Below are 23,808 nucleotides of genomic sequence, written 5' to 3'. Positions count from 1 at the left end.
GTGTGTGTGTGTGTGTGTGTGTGTGTGTGTGTGTGTGTGTGTGTGTGTGTGTGTGTGTGTGTGGGCTGAAGGCTAGAGCACAGAAGGGAGCCACTACAACAATTTATTGCAGTAAATCCAGTGGAGAGTGTTTGACTGGAGGGACTTTCCTATATGTTCCATTCACTCCTAGCACAACAACCTCAGTACGTGTGTGTGTGTGTGTGTGTGTGTGTGTGTGTGTGTGTATGTGTGTGTGTGTGTGTGTGTGTGTGTGTGTGTGTTAAGGGGATTCCACAGTTAGTTCTGCTCAGTGTCTCATTACATCATCACATGGTGCTCTGGGCTCACTCACGCAAACACATATACACACACACACACACACACACACACACACACACACACACACACAAGCTTGCGTACACACAGGCACAAATGCAGACAGAGATAAAAAACGTGTGTTAACTGCAGCTGTGTGTGTGTGTTTGTGTTTATATGTCAGTGTGAATATAGTGTAATGAAGTCATATGATTGAAGGGGCACACTGGTTGACTCTCAAAGAGCTTTTATAATACCTCTATATGACTCTGGTAATGCTTGTATGGGAGAGGGAAGAAAGAGGGAAGGTGGGAGGAAAGGTAGATAGAGAGAGGGAGGAAGGTGGCACAAATACAATACAGCCACTGTAGTCCACCGTCAGTAGAAAAACTACAACCTGCATCAGGTCCGTGAAACAGTGCAGAGCCAAATCTACTGTGTTCCATCAGGGAATGGAATGTGCTTGACAAAGGTCAAGACACAACACACACACACACACACACACACACACACACACACACACACACAACAAGGAAATTGGCTCAAAAAGGTTACATTCCTCAGCACCTACTGACTAGATATAGACAGTACAACTACGGTATCTAGGTTGAGCCAAAACATTGACTCAACATGCCGTGGTAAAGATCAGCGTTTATCCCCATTAAGAAAGGAAAGGATGGTCCTATTTCATGAAGGCTACAGAAAGAAAGACAGAAAGAAAGGACAAGAGAAAGAGTGAAAGAAAGCTAGAAGGGAAAAAAAAGACAGGGTGTAAGAAAGAAAGAGTGTAAACAAAGTGAAGCTGAGAGAAGCCAGACTGCAACGACTGAGTCAGAGGCAGACAGAAAAACAGACAGAGGCAACAGCTCACCTCATGTTTCTTCTGTATTGTTGCGTCCTGCTGTCAGGTGAACTGACAAAACTTCATAACAGTATGAAACTACATCTAGTTAATAAGTCTACATGCTTGTAAACTGTACCTATGATTTCATGTTAATGTTCTGACCTGGTTAGTTACTTAAGAGTGACTAAGCTTTGAAGTATCTCTCTTCATGTTTCACGTTTCATGAGATGAATCGTCGTCCAAAACGCAACACAAGCCTGAGAGTAAAATCAGTAAAAAGTTAAGCCCATCACGTTTAAAGCAAGACTAAATTAAATTCAGAAACAAAATTTAATTCCTGCCTCTTTGCTTAAAGCCATTTAACTCCCTAACACACTGCAAAGTAGCATGTTACACCTTATACTGGCTGAGTGACCGAATATGTGTCTGACTGGCTTACTGACTGCACAGCTGTCTGAATGGCTGGAAGCCTGGTTAACTGAACAGCTGTCTGACTCGCTGCACAGCTGTATGACTGGCTGACAGGCAAATTGATTATCCGTCTCACTGGCTGGCTGCCTGGTCACTGAACAGCTGTCTTGCTGACTGATCCAGCTGTCTGACTGACTGGCTGGGAGGCCCGCTGACTGGCTGAAGTGCAGGGGGTCTCGTCCACTAGCTTAACATCTGAAATGCTTTAAGTGTCTGTGACGGGCAGACTGTTGATTAGCTGACTGGCTGGTTAGCTGAACGACTGATGCACCTGCATAAGTGGCACTAAACAGTCCACCATTTTCCTGTATGCACAATATATTCTTCATGTCACGTCTACATCATGTGTTCATTGCATGGAACTATTTTTGTGTCTGTACGTGAATGACTGGATGCATGTATGTTTTTGTGTGTGTTGTTTCTCCATGCACAGGGAGGGGGGGCCTGTTGCTCTCTGCTGTTACACAATACATATTGTATAACAACTGGCAGTGTGTGGGCGGCTCCTGCCATCTGGAGAGATGCAACCCCTGCCGTGCCTGACACTACACACTGTATGCGTGTATGTGTGTGTGTGTGCGCGCACGTATGTGTCTGTGCATGCGCATTCGTGGTGTGTTTGTGTCTACCCTGCAGCTACAAATAGATACAGCGTCATCTACAGTAGTTGGGTTCCTGGGTTCATGTACTTGAAAGGGAGGCAATTGAGTGCAATCCTATACTGTGTATATAGGCGAGTCTCTTATCGTTTTGTTTACCCTCATTAATGCTACAGATGTATTATTGTACATGCATCAGTAGCTGTATACACATGCAGGGATTCTCCTTTATACCTGGTTGGTATTGTTCTCTGGGGGTTTAACAGCTGACAACAGATGGCGAAGACTTCATTATCTGTCTTAGCAGGAGCCAAAGTCTCGCTGTTTCACTACTACTTCGAAGTTTCCACAGAGATGGACTCAACCAAACAAACGTCTTAGAACTCTTTGTCCACAAATAAACAAAGACACACTCAGAGGAAGACATGCAGTGCACACACACACACACACACACACACACACACACACACACACACACACACGCACACGCACACGCACACGCACACACACACGCACGCACACACACACACACACACACACACACACACACACACACGCATACGCACACACACACTAACACATACACAGAGTAAATAAAGTGCTGAGAGAATCCACTCCATCAATTCCAAGTCAGTGCTCGACAGTGAACTGTTGCTATGGAGAGGAAAAGCATGGCTTTCCGGTCTATTTTAAGGTAACTGGTGTTACTTCACCGCATCTATCAAGAGTCAAATAAACTGTGATAGCAAGCATTGCCACTACACCATATAGCAAGTGTGAGATGCTTTTTAATTGCCAGGTGTCGTTATTTGCCCTCCCTGCAGATCTTTAACTAATCAGTCTACTAAAAATGGAATAAAGACTTCTGAAGTCTGCAACATGTCCAACTTATGTACTGAATTATTATTATTATAGTCAGGTGACAATCATGCTACATTAGAATGAACAATCCTCAATAATGCCACATACATTCAAGTATATAGCAGCATCGAAACACTTCCTGCTCTAGGTAGGAATACTATACACAAGCTGTTCAAAGCCCCTTAATGTTCATATGAGCATTTGAGAGCTAAAAAGTTCCCTTTCTGCTCAGTGCGGAGTTCCCCTCGCTTCATTTGTGAGGTTGCTCATGCTAACTTTAAGTTCATTGTGTTTGCAGTAGGTAAACGTGGATATCTTTTAAAGTTCAACGTGTGTATGTGTGTGTGTGTGTGTGTGTTCCTGTATTTTTTGGTCTCAAGGTGAAAGTGTGAGATCCATGCAGTTACCGAGGTGTTACATTGCCTCTGTTTTTAGCAGATGACTTCACACCTCAATAGGAAGGCACAGGAGCTCACATCCTGCCTACTGTAATAATAATGAATCCCAGCCTTTTTTCACCTAACTCATTACTGATAATTATTGCCTCGATGTAAAACTTAATTTGACACTCTTTTGGTTGGGGCTTTACTCTGGTTTATATTTATATAATTTTTTTTTTTTTTTTTTTTAAATAATGAGATGTCCATGAGATATTTGCAGGTACTTCACGACTAAATCTTGAATGGGAACCAGTGCAGTAAAAGCCCTGGACACCTGTCTTTATGACAGCTGAAAACAGTGTATTTTAAATACAAGTACAGTTCATTTGAATTAATCGTTGTCTTGAACGCCATAACAAAACATATCAACTGACATACTGAGTTTTCAGCACCAAGGTTCAGGTATTAATATGTGGACTTAAATCACAAATAAAAATAACTGCTCTCACTGTGAAGTCATGTGGTCTAAAAAGAGGAAATAACACCTCACTGCATTTTTCATGCCCTCACCTGCTGAAGCACCTGAGGGTGTTTTTCATGTGTTTACACAGATATACAAACACAAAATTCACAAAAAGGTGAGACAAGTGGACAAAGCATAGGCACAAACACTAAAGCGAGGGCTTTAAAAACAGTTCAACTCTTGCGTGGTCACTAGGGTTAGCCTATGTGCCATTTCTTATCTTATGATCAATAAACTAATTTACCAACCAATTTGAAATGATTTTTGATATTTAGAAAAAAAACATCAAAATACATGTTCTCCTAAATGCAGGTGATCAAGAGGTTTGCCAAAACAAAAAGGGGAACAAATTAGCAACATTAGCCAATCCCCTAATTTAGATCAGTGCATGTACAAGACTAAGCATCTGATTAAGGCTTTAATGTAAACTCTTTGTACTAAATCAGTACTCCCTCTACTAAGGACACATTTCACATAGTCACATGACCACCGCATATAATAATATATGAATGAAATGACAGCAAGTACACTACTGTCTTCAGCTGAGGACAACTAGGCCTCTGTATATTCATAACAGGCAGGCTGAGCTCATAACAAAAAGTGTGTTGCACTATGAGATAGATCTGCGTTCTGTTTCACTGAATTCGCAACATGCAAACTGCAGCTTACATCACGCTAACATTGACAAGTGTCACTGATTAAAACTGCATACTTTCCACCCATGCAAGAGCTCTGTAGGAATCTGCAACTTGCGAGTGCCAATCATTTGTGAAACATGACATTGCAATCTGCGCGATCTGTGTGTGCAAACAGCTTTTATGAAACAGGCCCCAGGATTACCGAATTCGCTGCGCTAATGGCAGCTCTACAAATGGTCCATTAACAACCGTGGAAAACTAAACTCTGGGTAACACCCAGCCCTAGTAGAGCACACAGGAAGACCACCACGGTCGTTACGTCATATTTCACCCTCACTACTTCCCCTTTCTCCCTAACCACAGACAGGAAATAGTTCCTACACAAATCCCCCAGGGGCTGTGTAATGAGGCCTGCACTGTACAAATGTGTGTACATGTGTGTGCTCTCACAAGTGGGTGTGTGTGCAAGGCTTATAGTACATGCCTTCCGATCCGTCTCTTATTGAAGACCTCTGTGCAGAAACACACACACGCGCACACACACATACACACACAGGTCTGAAAAGGTTATGGGAAAGAGTCTTTGGCTGCAATTCTAGCAGCGAGGGAGTGAAAGAACGGGAGAAGAAAACAAGAAAAAGCAGAAAATAGAGATGAAACAGGCTGTAAAACATCCATACATGAAAACTGAGAACGTGCCATTCATATTTTTCATGTCTCTTGAAAGGCACATACTGTTTTTGACTCTGTCATATAACTAAAAATCAGGCTGCTCTGGATTTGACTAGAGAAGAATTTTACTGTAGAGCTCAAGCCAATGGAAAAATACCAGGGAGGGGCCTCATAAATAACTGGACCAATGACAGCTCATATCAATATTGAAGAGCAGAGAGGACAGAGGAAGCAGTGGCAGGGAAGCAGGAGACCCTCCAGGCATTTTTAAAGTGTTCGACATGATAGTGGAGCTGCAGCTATAGCGATTATTTCTATTTTCTGTTGTTCTGCTGATTATTTTCTTGCGTAGTCGATTACTGATACTGAGTTTTCTGTCATTGAAGATAAAGAAAAGCTGAAAAGTATTGAAAAGTGTATTTTTTTATGTTGCTGTTGTTGATTGACTAATCAATTAATCGACTAATCATTTCAGCTGCACATTATAGAATAACTGATATCTACCTACTATACTGACCTACATAAATAAACTGGAGAAACTAGCTCATTAGTTTGAGTAATAGTATTAGTATTAAACAAGTTGGACAATAATCTGTGTTAAAATAAACAGATAAAATAAAGAGAACGTCAATGATTAAATAAAAAATGGTGAGAGGTAGCCAGTGGTTTATCTCCAATCTAATTTCCATACAATCATTATTTGTACCAGAGCCCATGGACGATCTATTGTGACTAGAATGAAATAGAACATTCCTCAAAAATTCACTCATATATCATCTGAGTGCAAAGCTTCCTTCTTATCTCTTTCTTTTTCTTCAAAGTGAAAACATCAGCAAAAAGACACAAGTGCTGCTATTTAACATGCTCAACATAGCATAAATTCCCTGTAGAGCCACACTGGTTATTAGTGCGCCATTCATCAATTTCTGTCATAGGAACAGGATAGAGACTTGTCTTACTGCCAATAGTGAACCGCAACAACCGTCTACCCCACTCCAGCGTTCATTTGAGCTGGCACAGAGTATTGATACATGACACCAAATCTATACAAACGAAACGCACAACTGTCGACCGCCTGTGAAGTCTGAGTGTGACAGGTGTGGAGAGAAAGTAGAGGGCACAGCCGCTGACGCTGATGAGCGCCGGGTGATAAACGACAGGGGCGAGGCACTAATATTATTTTCCCACATTGTTCCTACATTTCTGTGACTGCGGATCAGTAATTACCAGTGGGTGGTACACAGTGTAGCAGCAGCTAATCTGACCTGTGGTGAGTCTGTTTGGGAGGATGATGGGAAGTAGCCTGCATGTGAGTGTGTGTTTTAGTGTCATACAGAGCAGATAAATCCGGCTCCTGTATTTAGTCACACTTCTCCAATCTCTCCGTCTGTCTTTTAAACAGCGTGTGTCAAAGTTTTAAACAAAAATTAGATGACAAATTTTGTAGTTTCTCCTTGCAGAGAAATTTTCAAAGGTGAAATCAGAAGTTAAACCTGCTGGGAGCATGTCTTATAAGTCTGGGTTGTACTGCTATATACGACATGGGATTCCTCCAATGAATTCCTTTTATACTGCACAGTTTTAAAAAATAATCCATTCTGTGTACAAAGACAAAGTGTCTTTTATTGTTATTTTTTACACTGTTGAAGATTATTTTCCTTATTTACCTCATTGAGGGGATTTGCAAACATCTCGTGGGATTGTCACTTTATTTTCTCTTATATTGGTGAAAACACGTGCTAGACAATAGTTTTACTCTAAAATGAAAGATAAAGACACATTTGATCAGATTTGGTATATTAAAGATGTTCTTTTCTATTTAAATAATGATCAACTCAGTTCTTCTAATAACATTGCATGAATTGTTTTGCACTGCTGGAATGCAGCATCTACAGTAGCCAGTGTAATGTAATTAAATGCAAATTTTTTTTTTTTTTAACTCAACTCTCCATCTATCTCTTGGTATTTGCTTTTGCAGATCAGGGTGGGGTCTTATGAAGCAATTGCTGGTGAGGGGGCTGGAGCGACGCACGGCAGTAAATAATGACTGTCTCAATGCACAGGAGATTTTAGACACAGTAACAGTGGGCTGTAATATGGGCCAAATCTGTCCCCAAGGACAACAGTGGATTAACCAACATCACTCAAATCACACAAATGCACACACACCCTGAAGTACTGATTCACAAATCAATCTCCTCCCAACCCTCCCCCAACTTATTTAATAGAGGATAATAAAAGCGAAAAAAGAGGGAAGCGAAGATAAGAGCGTGTGTGAGAAAGAGGAATGGGGAGAGAGAAAAAAAGAGAGATCTAAAGAGGGAGAGAAGAAAGAGAGAGATGGAGACTGAGCAGAGAAAAGAGGACAGGCGTTTCAATAATTCACAAACTCCTGCTTCATTTAGAATAGAATCAGTGCCCAAACTGGACCCATGTGTCCTCTACACATGACACATCATCCACAGTGGCAGGCTCACTCATAAACTCTGCTTGTGTGTGTGTGTCCGTGTGTCTGTGTTTGTGAGGGAGAGAATATGTGCAAGAGCTTGCAAAAGAAACAACATATGTAAAGATGTATGTGTGGGTGCACGGGTGCATGAGTGCAGCTCTGCCGACTAGCAGATATGGATTTCTATTAAAGGAGTGATGTAGATTCATTAGTATGACTGGTGCAGTGAGAGGAGAGAAGGGAAGGGGATGAGATATAGGCTGCATTACATCTTTATATAACAAACCTTTTTCCTCCATTCAAGTTTAAAGATGGCCAGTATGTTTGATAGTGCTATCACCTGAGTGGGACGTGATAAGAAAAAACAAAAAAACAGACACAGCCACAATCCTACTACCAGCACAGTCTAAAAATACCTAAAAGAAAATACTTTTTTCCACAAAGTTGGCAGCAACTCCACAGCTCCTGGTTGTTTGTGTGTGTGTGTGTGTGTGTGTGTGTGTGTGTGTGTGTGTGTGTGTGTGTGTGTGTGTGTAGCAAAAGAAGTCAAAAGTCCTCAACATGGAAACAGACAGAAACAAATGTGGACTGAATTTGTCCCTTTTGCTACTGTTGAGAGCCGTCTTTGCATGTCTGTTCTTGCGTTCTCATGTGATGTGATGATTTGCATGCTCTGTCCCACGCTAAGCAATTTCAAGGACTTTTACAGTGTCACTCCAAAATGTGTCAAAGACACCATACAGGTGGAGGGACACAAGTTGTTGTTTCCTAAAAGCCAAAATGTCAACAAGCAGAAAAATCTGGCTGTTTTGTGGGTACAGATTTCATCATATATAAATTTAAAAAAAAAAACTTCAGTCAATCAGGTTGCAGATCAACGAGGACTAAAGCATACAGGAGTATATGTGTGTGTGTGTGTGTGTGTGTGTGTGTGTGTGTGCGCTCCTGTCATTCACTGTGACCCGCAGCAGCAGGGATCTCTGTTATGTAATCCTTGCTGTCAAATGCATTCACACACACCTCCGTGCACACACACACATACACGGACGCACAAACAGTGCATACAAACACACACACCTGCTAGCACCTTCAAACAGCTCAGAGGTTATTCTAGAGTCATGGTGAGAAAACCCTGCGTGGTATCTCAGTACAATCAGGACGGGAGCGTTCCTCCCTCCCACAGCAGGTAAATAACTAACTAGTGTAATTAATGGTTCACGTCTGAGGTCTGCTGTGCTCTCATCACCATTTCTACTCAGGGTTAAATTATTTTCTGGATAACAACCTACAGTACCATGATCCATTTAAGTCTTCTTAAAGTAAGAGAACAACTAGACTTGCTTTTGACTCACTGTCCCTTTTTTCCGGTCGCAAACTCCTCTGTTTCACATAATTATAAATGTGACGTTATGGCAGTTTTTTCCTCCCTCACTGTTTATGTTTATGTAACCTCCCACGCACCAGTCAACACAGCCTACAGTTATGTACAGTGGCAGGCTCACGGCATTGTGCTGCTCTGTGATCTGTGCAGCACGTTCCCAATCTAAGGCGATCACAATACAGTATGGAGTCCCCGCAGAGTGTAGCACCGGAGCAGGAATTATTGCTGAGAGGGGGCCGCGATGTGCAAATGCGTTAATGAAAGGTCTGGGGGTTTCAGTCCAACAAAGAGATTTTATTTAGCAGAGAAATGATGAAAATACAGTATGTAAAGGTTTATTTTAGTATAATTTATCTATTGTAGCTATATATGTAGGATCTCTTCAGAGGCCAAATCATTTATTCAAGCAATGAAGCACGAATGCAGGATCATTATTACACATGATAACACAGCTACATGTAGGTACTGCATGAGTCACTTTTCAAGCACAAATCCCAAATGTTTGCTTGTTTCTTTTTGTTGTTTTGTTGTTTGCTTTTCTTTGTCTTTTATGATGCTATACTTAATAATCTCTTGAACTGAAACAAGTAACTTGAAGATTTCACTTTGGGCTCTAGGAAACAGTGATGAGCAGATGAGTCTGGTCAGAGAAATGATATATTTCTAAACACAGATTCCTGTGGAAAAGCAGCTCTTTGACTGTAGGTCCGGTAGAGTGGTGGTACTGAAGCTGAAAATTTCTTTGTAGGTGGGTACAAACATATACTGTAAGTTTGAAAATCTCTCTCGGGTATCAGCGTTGAGTAATGACTCCTGGCTATCACCCTGCACTATTCCATTAAAATCGCTCAACCGAAGCCTATCTGCCATTGTTATACCATTCAGGGAACCGCAGGGCGCTACATTAGCCCCAGGTTCGCTCCGTTCCCCCAAGTGTAGGAAAACTAGTTTAGCTCAATGGGCTATTAGCCCACACCTCTCCACACATAAAGGGATTGAGTATAGAGGAGCATAAGTGGAGAGTATATAGGGATACTGGTAAGTGGCCATCCATCAGCACCGAGGGTACAGACTACGCCAACCATTTGGTGATGGCAGGGAGGGTTGGTATACACAGCACTACACAGTACTTTTTTTTTTCTTTTTTTTTTTGACAGGCCAGTTACAATCCAACTTTTGTTGTAAAGATAAAAATAACTGATAATTCAGCCCTCGTGAAAAGAACTAAAGTAATCCTGCTGTTATTGTAGAGCTGACAATCTCCAAAGAAAATTATGAGTATACAATTCCCAGCACCACACACACACACACACACATATGCCTGTTTCTACAGACGTAATGGTGATTTGTATGTGTGTATAGCTGTAAACCAGTGTATCATCACTATCTGGCAAAAACAGAGTCTTAAAATGAAGTTTATTTGTCTCCCTGCCTCCTGTTGAAGCCAACTTGACTGTTTTTCTCAACATAATTATCACAGAAGGTGGGAGGCAGTGATTGGAGCTAACTACTCAGGTACCGTACCAGCGTCAGATCATGAGCATTGTATAAACTTGCCAACCCATTTGCCAATTAGAAACACTCCTCAGAGTCTGCTCAGCCATGCCAACCACTTCAGAAAAAGGAAATTGACATAAATAACATTAACAAGCAGTGGCTGCTAATGTCACACCGCTGTTAACTATTAAAGAGAGGTGGGAGGCGAGGGGAGGAGAGGTTATGGAAGGGAGACAAAGAGGAGAGTGTGGCAAAGTCAACATCAGGGAGTTAGAGAGAGGCATGCGGCGAAGAGCAGAGGGAAACTGACAGAGAAATAAGGACACACAGCAAGATGAAAGGGAGAAAAATGAAGGGAACATTGACGACGAGGTGAGAAAGAGAACAAGATAACAGAGGCAACAAGGCACAGAGTCGGAGTAACACACAGAGAGACAGTGAGATATGGAGAGAAAATGGTAGGTGGGAGAGGGTGGGTGGTTAGAAAGATGGCACTTTATCATACAGCTTAGTTGTAAAAGCAATAAACTCTCTATAGGTCTCAGCATAAGGACTTCCCAGGCACCACAAAGGCCATCCCCATTCATCTCACTAAAAGCTGAAGATGCTGAACTGAGTTCAACTCCTCCTGGGGAAAAGTGTTTGTCATCATGGACTCCTGACTCTTCGAGAACATCCAGGCACACAATCCATAAAAATACCTGAGAATAGGAACCAATTTCAGAGGTGGGGGACTTTTTCTTGTTTGTTTGTTTGTTTCAATATTAAATGTGCAAATAAATGTAGAAAAAAATGAAAGTTTGATTTGGAGCTGAACCGAAGCTCTTACTTAATCTCATGCTAAACTATTTTTATTGTATCTAATTGGTCTTGGTGTTGTAAAACTGTGACCTTATAGATTTTATTTCGTTTTTTTGGGCCCAAATAATAACGTCAAGTGGAAAGTAAAACTGTTTCGCAGTGCAGATGAGCGTTTCAGTTCGTCACTCAAGGTGTTTTATGACTGGTATTTACAGATGTTCCACGCGTGCCAGCTGTGAAAAGTATCATAATCAAAATACCGTAAGGGCAACAGGATATTAGACCGCACAGATGACATTTGTGGCAAGAAACTATACCGTTACCTTGACTGGCAGGAAGACCTGTAAATTATCTCATTTGCATGACTTGTCGGTTCTGTCTGCCAGTAATTATCATCCTCTGATGTGATCACTCCTGCCAGTTGCCACCCACCAGTCCCCTTCTGCATCTCCCCTTACTTTTTCATCTCTCTTCTCAACGCTCCCTCCCTCTCTCTGTCTCTCTCTCTCTCTAACACAGTGCACTTATACTGGAGGTGTGATTGCATTAAGCCGCGGAGAGCGAGGGCATCCCCGGGGCCACACTAATGTACAGAACAGAATGTACAGAGGAGTCAGTGTGAAAGGAGAGCAAGAGAGAAAGGTTGGAGTGGTGGTGGGAGTAGGAGTGTGTGTGTGTGGGGGGGGGGGGCATCCATTACTATAATCATTTTACCTCACTTGAAAAGGTTGCTCTTACAGCGGCTTCTGTGTGAGAGAGAAGACAGAAGTCAGACGGAGAAAGGGGAGAGAGATGAGAGGAGGAAAGAGCTTCTCATGACTGTTGGTAAATCTAAAGCCCAACTTCATTTTTCAAGCTTTATTGCTTTACTGCACGAGCACCCAGAGCATCCACACAATAACCAAAGATATTTCAGCAGTATATTAGTGTCCCCGTAGCGTGTTTGCAATTTCCTTGAGGCATCCTGAGACGTGCATTTTAGATGATAGCAATTAACAAGACCAGACAAGGCTCAACAGCGATCACAGCTTTTAGTATTATTCACTTTTCAGGTTAAAACCACACAAGCCATGAATCACAATTGCTAATTTCACGACATGCTTACAACCAAGTGGTGAATCCGGTTTGTTTCTTTCCTCCTGTGAAACCAAACGAAATGCCAAACACCAACATGCAAGCAATGCGGGATATCTTTCAAAGCGGGGGCGCAGGACAGGGAATACCCTAAAGGAATAACATCTAATGCAATCAGATCGCTCTGGCCAATTAGTCGGCACTAGCCTAGCCAGAGATGATGTCAGTCATCATTACTCATTGCTTAATGCTATAAAGCAGGGGAGAATCAAGAGCAAACAAAGAAAAGAGCAACAAAAGTGGGTCGGAGTTAGGAAAGGACGGTGGATTAATCACGCAGACAGTAGACAAGCATGCTTATGTGAATAATGGGAGCCCACACGGAGCCGAATTACACACACACACGCATTTCTTAAGCTCCTAAAACACCCACTTTATCTAATTCTCCAATACATATTTAAGAGTAAATGCTCACAAAGATACAGTACCCACCACAAAAAAAAAAGAAAAAAAAAAATGCAGACGCAGGGCATCACACCCCCATCCCTTCAAACACACACACACACACACACACACACACACACACACACACACAATGTTCCAGCCCATGCATGGCTCATTAGAAAAGGCCTACGGCAACATGTTTTTCCATGCTGATGGCTGAATTCCAGTCAATACCCCGCAGCTCCACATGACATTTCACATTTCACGTACATATGCGTTCAGCGTGTTATAGAGCGCATACGCAAACTATTGTAGGCGGTCGCCCACATAGCCTACCTTACAGTGCGCGCACGCACACGCACACACACATGCACACACACACACACACACATACATAGGCCCTACATGAAGGCAGATGCTGTATTATTAACGCAACAAATATGCTGACAGGCATACACAGACTCGCACAGTTTTAGAGAGAGAGAGACACACACCGATGTTTATCAGGAACAGAGTAATGGAACACAGTGGTTAAGCTGAGCAGACATACACACGCTGATTAGCTCCTATGGGAGAAGCCATTGGACCTCTTGTATGATTATTAAGCCTGACTTCAACATCTCTCCTTTGTAAACAGACGGCGGCTGTATTGAGACAATAAAGATGTGCTGCCGGAGTTCACTGGAAAAGACTTGCTCTGCCTGAACTGATTTTTTATTTTTGTGATTCTCAGGACAGAAAGAGGCGATTTTTCTCTCATGATGGTATCAACTGCGCAAAAAGAGATTGCTGTTTTTTATCAATGCTACGATATAACTGCTTTGTCGGATGGTGCTTGGCAGAAAGAGAACAGATGATGTATCGCGCTGCTGCTGCGGTATTGAGCATTACAACCTGGAAGAAATAACGTTTACGCTACAGTTTCGGGGGCCGGGGCAGATATGAAGTCACTTGATACGGGAGATAGATTGTGAGAGATTTCAAAGATGAACCTGTTCATCTGTTAGTTTGACTTTTAATTAAATCCAATAAAAAGTAAAATATTAAGTCAAATCGATTTCTGCTGCTTGCATAGTTGCAAGTTTAAATGCAAGAATGATCTTAGTTTTGTAACCTGAAAATTTTTTTAAGAAGTATTTAATGTACTACAACTGTAAATACATTCCACTTTTCTTTCTAACCAGAGATCTGAATATGTTGCCACTTACACAAAGTAACACTTAAAGCAGAAGAAATTCAGTGTTTCCTGTAAAACTGAAGGATGTTTTCATGTGGACCTAGACTTTCTAGTTCAAGTATAGTCTCTACTACAGCTATTTCCCCTTTTATCTTAAGACAGTTTTTTCTAACATCCATACAAATTTGTGAGATGTACTTACACATGTCTTTACAAAAGGAGACATGATACGGCTTTGTGAGAGTTTTCATTTTTCCCAATAGAATGGCCTTGGTAGAAACATTCAAATAAATGTTGTTTGAAAGTACTTTATTGTGTTCTTTTCCTCTCTTTGTTCGCAGTATGTAGTACATGCACAATAGGCACTCTCAGGTCTGCTCGTCCAATCGAGAATGTCTCTCTTTTCATTCATTCCTCCGCTCTTCATTTGCTCTGCCTCCTCTCCTCTCTCTACCTCTCCCTTCTCCTCTCGGTAATTCAGAAACAACCAGCAGTCTGGATGAACTCAGCGACACTGGGCAAGGTAATTATCTAATTGTTTTGGTGTGCCGAGACAGCCACAGAGAGTGTGTGTGTGTGTGTGTGTGTGTGTGTGTGTGTGTGTGTGTGTGTGTGTGAGAGAGAGAGAGAGAGAGAGAGAGACAGGACGTGTTTTGGGAGAGTGTCAGTGTGACAAGTAAAGACAGTGAGACAAAAGCAGACCAAGTGAGAGACTCTGGAGGGGGGTAGTGATAGAGAACAGCAGGAAAAGATTAGGAAGAGGAGAGCAGAGGAGAGAGAGAGAGAGAGAGAGAGAGAGAGAGAGAGAGAGAGACAGGAAGGGGTGAATCAGTGATGAATTCAATTAGTTCCTTCGCCTTGTCTTTGGCCAGTACCAAATTAAAAGAGAATACTTTCTTTTTAAGATGCAAGTTACCACTGTTTCCTGTTTTCCTCCTCTCTCTCCGTTTATTCCAACACACCCTCTCTCCTCCTCCTCTTCTGTTCCTCTCTTCATTCTCTAACCACCTCCTCCCGTCCTCATGTATCTTATTTTCCCGCTGCCCCTCTTCTCCTTCCCTCTCCTGTCCCCTCTCCCTCCTCGGTCTGCTGCTGTTGCAGTTGGCAGTCTCAGGTGTGTCTGTGTGTGTGTGTGTGTGTGTGTGTGTGTGTGTGTGTGTGTGTGTGTGTGTGTGTATCCCTTGCTCTCCAAAACCAATTCAATCCTACTATGAGAGCGGGGGCCCAGATCAAATAAAGCAGAGCACAGCTATTACAAGAAAACAGAGAAGGGGAAATCCATGCTCACACACACACACACACACACACACACACACACACACACACACACACACACAGAGGGAGAAGACGACCTCTGAATTTTACGTTTCTTACTACAACGAACTTATGTGAGGTTCAAAAGAATTGTATGTCTGACATTTAACTGATTGTTTATTTAACTTATTATGAATGCTAACCTTTAGCAGGCTAGAGCAAACACTGTTTATTCTTCTGACCCCCTTACTGCAGTCTAATGCCAAACAACAGGGGCAGGCTCAGTTTAGTTTACACTGAGCAGTTGTTCACGGACTGATACCCCCTGGCTATGCTGGACATCTGAAGAAGCTTTATTATAGAGAGCATTGCTGGGTTAATTGGTAATTTCACAACTCGGAGATTACTGTGAGTCGTTGCTGCAGGCTGCATGGAGTCTAAGCACGAGAGAGTGGGTGGGACTAATCTCAGTTTCGAATGAAAAAAAAAAAAAAATCAATCTCTGAAAACTGATTGAATCCATATAAAGCTGTCAGATTTCCCCTGCAAGACGTAAATAAGTTTACTCTTTCTCCTGGCTTATAAAATGTCTTTCACAGCCGAGTTCTGCTGTAATGAAATCAAAGCTAAGCATATTTTACTAACAAGCCCCAGGGATTATCTGAATTTAAAGTTACAGTAATGTAAAAAAAAAAAAAAAAAAAAAAGAGCGTAATGAGCGTGTCAGTGTGATCCCTGCAGTCTAGTAAAAGCAGACAGGCGCTGATTCTGTTCCTGATTTCTGTGAATTCTGAACAGTCAGCCACAGTCAAGAGGAGCCTGAACTGTAGAGCTGATGGGCCATCTCTGTCTGAAACTGAAAACAAAGACTTCAAACAGTAACATCTAAAAGAACTTTTATTCTTTTTATTTTTCATTAATGCTTTATTTTATGTGTCAATAACCTACTAATCATTTCATTGGAAGCTTCCTGGAAAGACATATAGTGCATTAATTGTAGAGGAAATATGAATTGACTTGAGAGAAAAGCTCTATGTATATAAATATGCATTATTTATAAAATCTTTAACGTCCAGAATATTATACCATCCATTGCAATTAATTAACGGGACGTCAATTTCCCCCATGCTTTGTACTAGATTACATAGTTACTTCCTTTTAAATAAAGAAGATATGATTGGGTGACATGATAGGAAATTATTACATCCACGTTTTTGTCATAAATGTCTGAATAATGTTCTTCTCAGCACAGTAAAGCAAACCAGGAGCCAAATTAGCACCATCTTAATAACTCAAATACATAAGAAGTGTATTATACATGATTATGTTAGCTCTCTAGCAACATAAGCTTAGTCTACTGTCGAACTCGAACTGGAAGCCGTGCAGGATACGACTTAAGTGTGAATGTGCCAAACATCTTAACCCAAATGTCAAATCTTCTACATCCCCAACAGGCAGCGAGACAAAAATGGATCCAGCCCCTATACAGCTGACTGACAGTCTGTATATGGTACTCCCATTAACAGCCATTTTTCTGACATGTGTTGATCACCACGACTTGCCGCCCAGCATCATTGTTTGAGCCCCCTAGACTGTCAGCCCTCCATCTGCTCATTTCTGGGGCTTTCTGCTCAGAGAAAGGCAACTGTCAACAGTGGATTTACAAAAGAGAGAGGAAGCAGAAAGAAGCCGGGAGTGAAATGTTTAATTTCCATTCAGCAGGAATGATGGGTGAAGAAAGGAGGGGACAGGGAGGAGAGAGGAGAAAGGGAGGAGATGGAGAGCAAGGAGAGTTTGAATCTCTGCAACAAAAAAAAATAAGAGTACTTTGTAGCAGCCTTTTTATTTAATGATATACTTTTCTTGCATTTGTTTCATTTGCATCTTACCTTTCCTTTATACTTTCTCTCTGAAGCTCTCCTTATTTTACCCCCCTCTCTGAATTGGTACAAAGTTAATTTAATAAACTAATTAGGCTGCACTTCAAAACATATTTGTATAGTTATGAGGCAAGTCCCCAAGCACACTGAAGTACCTCACAGGAAAATCTAATGATGCTGTTGGTGAGTCAAGTATAACTGTATATTGCTGAAGGGTAATAAACAAAAAAACTGTTTAGTCAAAAGCAGGTACTCTGCAACTGGGATGAGCCTCAGAAAATACTTCTCTGTGGGTTTTGTCATTTTTTAACTAATTAAACTTTGAATTTAAATTGATATGAAAATCCAGGAGAGGAGAGGAGAGGAGAGGAGAGGATTGGAGAGGAGAGGAGAGAAGAGGAGAGAAGAGGAGGGGAGAGAAGAGGAGAGAAGAGGAGGGGAGAGGAGTAAGAGATGTGTTCAATGAGAGGAAAGGCAGAGACTGGCTTTCCCACTGTTCTCAGTAAGCCCCTCTATTCAGGCTGCTCTCTCTCATAGGAGAGAATGGAGCTTCAACACACAGCTGGTGAGACGGAGATAAAGGACTGACAGAGGAGCTTCAATAGATACAGTGGAGGGTGAGGACACAAAAAAGGAGGAAAGGAGGAGAGGGGGAGAGCCCGCTCAGCTAGAGAATGGGTAGAGAGACTAAGGGAGGAGAGGGGAGACGGACAGAAAGGGAGGGAATTTGGCAGAAGATAAATCTGCAAAACTGAGCTGAGAGACATCATGGTGGGAGGGTCAAAGTGAAGAATAAGAAAGAAAAGAATAAAATCGAACGTCAAGTCACATTAAAGGAGAATAGAGGAGAAGGAGGAAGGAGGAGAGCGGCTCAGACAGGCCAGGAGAAGTTTATCCTCTGAGCTGTAGAAACACATAAACCCCAAAACACAGCTAAGTACATCTATGCTACATTACAAATGTTACTGACAAAAATACTCCACATCTCTGATAGAAAATGGTTCTGTTGTTTTTTGTGTACAAAGCAAAAATGCCACCTCGCAAAGAAAAATAAAACCATAAATGAAGGAAAAACTGCCAATTTGTTAAACTAATCACAACTCATTTTCACGGTAAAGACATAACTTTTGGAGAAAGTATACAGTGACTTGATATAAGATTGTAAGGTTGGTGACCACTAATCTACTGAATTCAGAGTTTCAGTAACAATGTAATAATGACAAATGAATGTTATTATTGTCAGAAGAAGAGACAGGTTAGTCACAGCTGCCATCTTTGGTTGCTTTGACACATGTTGTTCAGCTCTAAGGACTAAGGGAGGAAATTATACATCATATCATTTAGTTCTGGTTTGTTTTACAGTCACACTGGCCTAATACAAATGAACCAAGATGTGTAATCATGAAGTTATATGGACTGACATGTAACTCAATGACTGGACATGATCAGCATTACACGGACTCATGGGAAAACCAAATTGTGGTGACTAACAGCAGGTCATGTGACACTTATCTTCTCTGATGTCACGTGAAAGTGCTCATGAAACAAATAACAGAAAATGAGCATTATTAGTTGAGAGTGGAACTGGTCCTAAAATGTAACAAATAATGATGAATACAGATGAAAAAGAGACGTAATCTAATGTCATAGTATGAGGGAATAGTAACTGTGTGGTCTCTATATTTTATTGTATTTGCCGAAATACACAGTGCAGGACACAAGCACAACACAACACACCACCATTTCAAAAATCCCACCAATCAAATGCTCGTGCATATGTGTTGCCATGGTTACCAAATGAGCTTGCATAAATATATACACCTCTTAAACAACTTGAAAACTTGAATTTAATGGTAGTTTAGTTTTTTAATTGATGCTAAAAATCCAGTCCATCCTACCTGAGCAGAGGGGGCGGAGCCACTTGGGCGGAGTAGGTGGAGCCTGCCGCTCAGTTGAGAGCTGACACCCGACTGGAGCTGCAGTTCCTGGTGTGAAGTCTTGATCTCTCCACCAATGGGAGGGAAGCGTCCCGGATGTCTGCGCCGTCTGTCCACGTCTGTCTGTCTGCAGCTGCTGTCACCATTACCTGAAGGGAAACACAGAGAGAGAGAGAGAGAAAGAAAGAGAGAGAGAGAGAGAGAGAGAGAGACACAGAGAAAGCATTACCACAATGTTCAGAGTGTTCCTTACTCTTTTCTACAAATCAGCTGGCAATATTATGTTTCCTGATATGATTATTGAGGTCACAGCTCCTGCTTGTTCGAGCTCAATTATCACTGCATAATAACCAAAATCCATGCTATGCAATTACAATCGTCAGCTTAACCTTCAGCCAAGTGTTGTTTTTCCACAAAATGATTTCCTCTCAGCTTTAATGGCAGCTGTGCAGAACAGCAGCACAGGAAGAAATGTCAGCTTGTAGTGACTATCAGTCCTCAGAGGTAAAGATCCTTTACACTCCAGAAACAACATGTTCATTTAAGCACTTGGATTCAGATTTTATTGAGCTCTACTTTATGCAGTGACTTTGGCAAAAGCAAATTACAATATAATTTAATATCATAGCACATCAAAACAAACAACAAACAGACATAAAATCACCATAATGTGCTATTACTAAACTGTCTAAACTCCTATCATTAAACCCCTGCAGTCGTCTCCACTGGTGACGAGTGTCTCCCACAATAAATGGGTTTGAAAATTCAACCTGTTGACTTTGGCTCCATATTAATCGCTGCCACAGTCTTTGAGTCATTTGAGTTTAAGTCTGTGCATCTGTTAAAGTCTGTGCTTGTGATTTTGTACACTGGCTATCACTGTCTCCCTGCTGTTCCCTCTCTCTGTCGCTCTCTCCTAGGAGTATTCAGAACAAACACCCGTGCTATTTATACACTGACGCCCCATCGGCATGGCAACCACGCTTTGTTTACCCGCAAGAGACACTGGTTTGAGGCGTGTGTCCTCCTTTTTTTTTTCTAACAAAAACATAGTTATTTGGAGGCATTTAGATCTCTTTCATGAGCTTGGCTCTCTTTCTGGTGCGGACAATGTTTCACTTTGACCAAATGCCTCCAGTAAACTGAGAGCTATTATGATGAAATAGAAAGCTGGTAATAAAACTAGTATCTCTGAGGAAACAAAATTTGTTTGTTGGTTTTCTCATTGTCGTAGCCTGACAGAGTTGTTGTTGTTAAAGTTTTAAAATAATTTTACACTATAAATGGTAAGTGCTTTTTCATTTTAAGGGCTGATAAACAGCACCAAATATGTAACTAAATACATGCCAAGGATTTGATGCAGTTTAATTAAGTTCCGTCTTAATGACACATAATAAAACCATTCACACAATGTATGTATGAGTATCACATTTCTCCTTTTGTACTCCGCATATACATTAATCAAAAAAAAAAAAAAAAAAAAAAGCTAACTTTTTGTCCTGTAGGTCAGGAACTTACAGATCCAACACTGTCCAAACTTCTGTTTGCAACTACTGTCCCTCAGGTGTGAATCTAACTTTGAGACCGTGCCGTTCCAGAAAGGGAGCGATCCTCTCTGGGTAAATAAATGTTGTAAAGTGTCTAATTTGATGCACAAACACAGAGAAAAATACTTAGTGCACCCACCCAGTGCACTCCTCTCATTTAAAGTAACCCTGGAGGCTGTTACCATAGCGACAAAGACATGTCCCAAGGTCACGGGGCAGAGCTGAGCATTAAGTTGAACCCTGAAACAAGGCATCTCCTTGGCAACACAAAATCAGGTCAGTTGATCATGTGACAACCAGGCCCTGGGGACAGAAACTGATACTAAAGCACACTTTTTCTTGTTTGTACTAAGTTGACACAAACTCAAATACACACACACACACACACACACACACACACGCACACACACGCTAGGATGCAGGCATGTGAAACCTGTAAAACACCTGGTGTACCACTGTACATACTGTATTTTGAGTCACGTACACACTCACGAACCCAACCGAAGAAGCAACACAAACACACACAAGATGAAAACACTGATAACAGAGCTTTAGCAAAGACGACTTCCTAATTGTTTGACATATTGTTAGCGAAGAGTTTTTCAGTGTCTTTGAGAGAGTGTGATGTCATCTGTCACAGCCTGGTTGATAAACACAAGATCAGCTCCTCATCCACTTCACACGCCCATAACTGTCACACTCATGCTTTGTGTTTCCATGTGTATTTTCCTTATAAGAATTGAAGGTACGCTCACTAGCAGTTACAGCAGATGCATCTCTAAACATGCTCTCCATAATCAGTACGAGAGTACGGTACACTATTTTAATCTACAATGCCAAAATTTTGATTCAAATCAGGAACTATCTGAAGAATAAAGTCTTAAAATAAGTAAACAAGATCATAAATGTGACCCGACATTCAGTGCCAGCTTTCTGCAGTCGACAATTTTTGATACTCAGACGCAGACCCAAGTATTAATCTATTTACACTATGGCTTAAAAACTGTTTACCGCAATGGCTGTGTGTGCTATTAGCCTAGATTAACAGCTTAATCAGCATAGTAAACATACCTGACCCTGAACCGCCAGCACTGTGAGCATTATTCTCCTCCTGTAACTACAACCCAAAAAAAATTAGGATGTGAAAAGTTTGCAGCAGGGAACATGAAAACGCAGGCTGTGACCTTTGTGTATGAATAGATTCATCGTTCATTCATCAGTCTCCAAGCTGATATGGAAGCCTCGATGCCCGGGTCACACCCTGTGTGCCCAAGAAAAGTCATAATCTAAAAAGAAGAAACACACAACTCTTTAAGAACAGAAAGGCGGATATATGTAATACAAAAAAATAAAAAAAAGATAAATCCTCTACTCCCATAAATCAATATCTACAGTATCTGTGGTTGATTTGAGGGTGGAAATTAATATGGGACAGAGCTTTCAACTGGATTCACCTTGTCTATCCGATTCATGGAAAATATTGTGAAAAGTTTACACGTACACGCAGGTTTGTAAATACACAAACACACACACACACACACACAGCAGCAAGATGTTCCTGCGACTCAGCAGTCTAGGATTCAGTTCCCTGTCTGTCGCACAAGATACTCAATAATACTGGCAGCATGGGTGTATGTGTGTGTGTGTGTGTGTGTGTGTGTGTGTGTGTGTGTGACCATGTGCACCTATGAAACCGTGCCCTGCCCCTTTCAGTCTGCTTTTCTATTGGTCCCCTGCCTGCTGTCCCTCTGTCACACTCAGGGTTGGACAAGTGTGCACGCACCCACACACACATACACACACGCACACTCAGAGACACAGCAGGCACAGCTGTCAACAGAGAACACAGAGCCATAGGTGGGTTGTGTGCATGTTTGCTCGCGCGCGTGTGTGTGTGTGTGTGCGTGTGCGCGTGTGTGTGTGTGTGTGTGTGTGTGTGTGTGTGTGTGTGTGTGTGTGTGTGTGTGTGTGTGTGTGTGTGTGTGTGTGTGTGTAATGAGTAGCAGAGCAGTATCTGTTGTAGGATTACACTCTGACCTGGCTTGTCTGGCTAATGCCTCTGTTACCATCAACAACATCCACACTGCTACTAGACAGAGGGGGACACAAGAAACTCTACTGTCTAGGTATTTACAGGGCTCTATATCTTTTTCATTACTGTCTTTTATATTTAAGTTTTATCTATACATCTATCACAGTCCATGTCACATTTGCTTGTTTTCACACATTATTTGTTTTTGCTTATACGTGATTAAAATCATTTAAATCTTTCTCAGGAGGCCAGGAGGGCACTCCACGCTCCCTAGTGGGCTTGTTTGGCTCGGTAAGCATGTCCTTCCTTATGCTGCCTTTGCTCTCTATTTGCATCTTTGTATTTAGATGAAAGAAAAAATGAATAAACCCTCGAATAAAAGGAATGAACCAAATGCACCAGCAGGCAACTGGCCTCAGAAGGGAATTCCGCTGAAACTGACTTTTATTTGGCTATTCTGCAAAAGATGCACTGCTAAAAAACAATGCTGTTTTTTTTTTTTGTTTGTTTGTTTTTTTTGGTTTAAAATGCATCATAAGTGTAGGCTTCCAAGGAATGAGGAAAGTGCAGCGTTGCAAAGTTCCTGGATTGCCCTGCAGGCTCTGTGTTCACTGGCTGCATCTGACCAGAGTAGCCACTAACTGGCCAACAATAGGCCGGTTAGCTGAACCCAACCCAGTCTGCAGAGCAGCCTGCCGCTCTTCATATATGCAAGGGCTATAATCATGATTGGGGATCTGCAGCAGTAATGTACCAGCATTTGAAGCACTTCTTTCAGTTTGTATCAACCTGTACATACCCTCTGTATAGCACCAAGTTAACGAGTCGTAATACTCATATTAGTAATAATTTCATAACCCATAATTGACTGTAAATTTAGGGCTCACAATAAGTGTCTGTGATCAAGTTTGAAGGTGTGAAATAAAGTACTGACTTTAGCATTAGAAAAACACCTGCTCAACTAACTTGCATTCACATTATAAAATAAAAACTGAATTGCAATTATTCAATTATTCTATCTGCATATGTATTTCCTGTTTTAATTATCTG

General features: G+C 41.5%; 1 protein-coding gene across 2 annotated transcripts in view; it reads right to left on the bottom strand.

The window, feature by feature from the left end:
* Positions 1-19,256, bottom strand: part of atxn1 (ataxin 1) — a 60,886-nt gene extending 41,630 nt beyond the window's left edge. Inside the window, exons 1-2 of one of the 2 annotated variants that reach the window (XM_022746927.1) lie at positions 19,141-19,256; positions 12,128-12,159 (exon numbers count right to left, since the gene is read on the bottom strand). The gene's annotated coding sequence lies outside the window, so the exon portion shown is untranslated. The remainder of the gene's footprint in view (positions 1-12,127; positions 12,160-19,140) is intronic. The other variant, XM_022746928.1, reaches the window with a different exon arrangement.
* Between the last annotated feature and the right edge of the window lie 4,552 nt (positions 19,257-23,808).

This window comes from Seriola dumerili, unplaced genomic scaffold (genome assembly GCF_002260705.1).
Source record: "Seriola dumerili isolate Sdu_G_001 unplaced genomic scaffold, Sdu_1.0 BDQW01000110.1, whole genome shotgun sequence".
In the NCBI taxonomy this organism is placed as follows: domain Eukaryota; kingdom Metazoa; phylum Chordata; class Actinopteri; order Carangiformes; family Carangidae; genus Seriola; species Seriola dumerili.
This window is presented reverse-complemented; position numbering and strand designations above follow the sequence as displayed.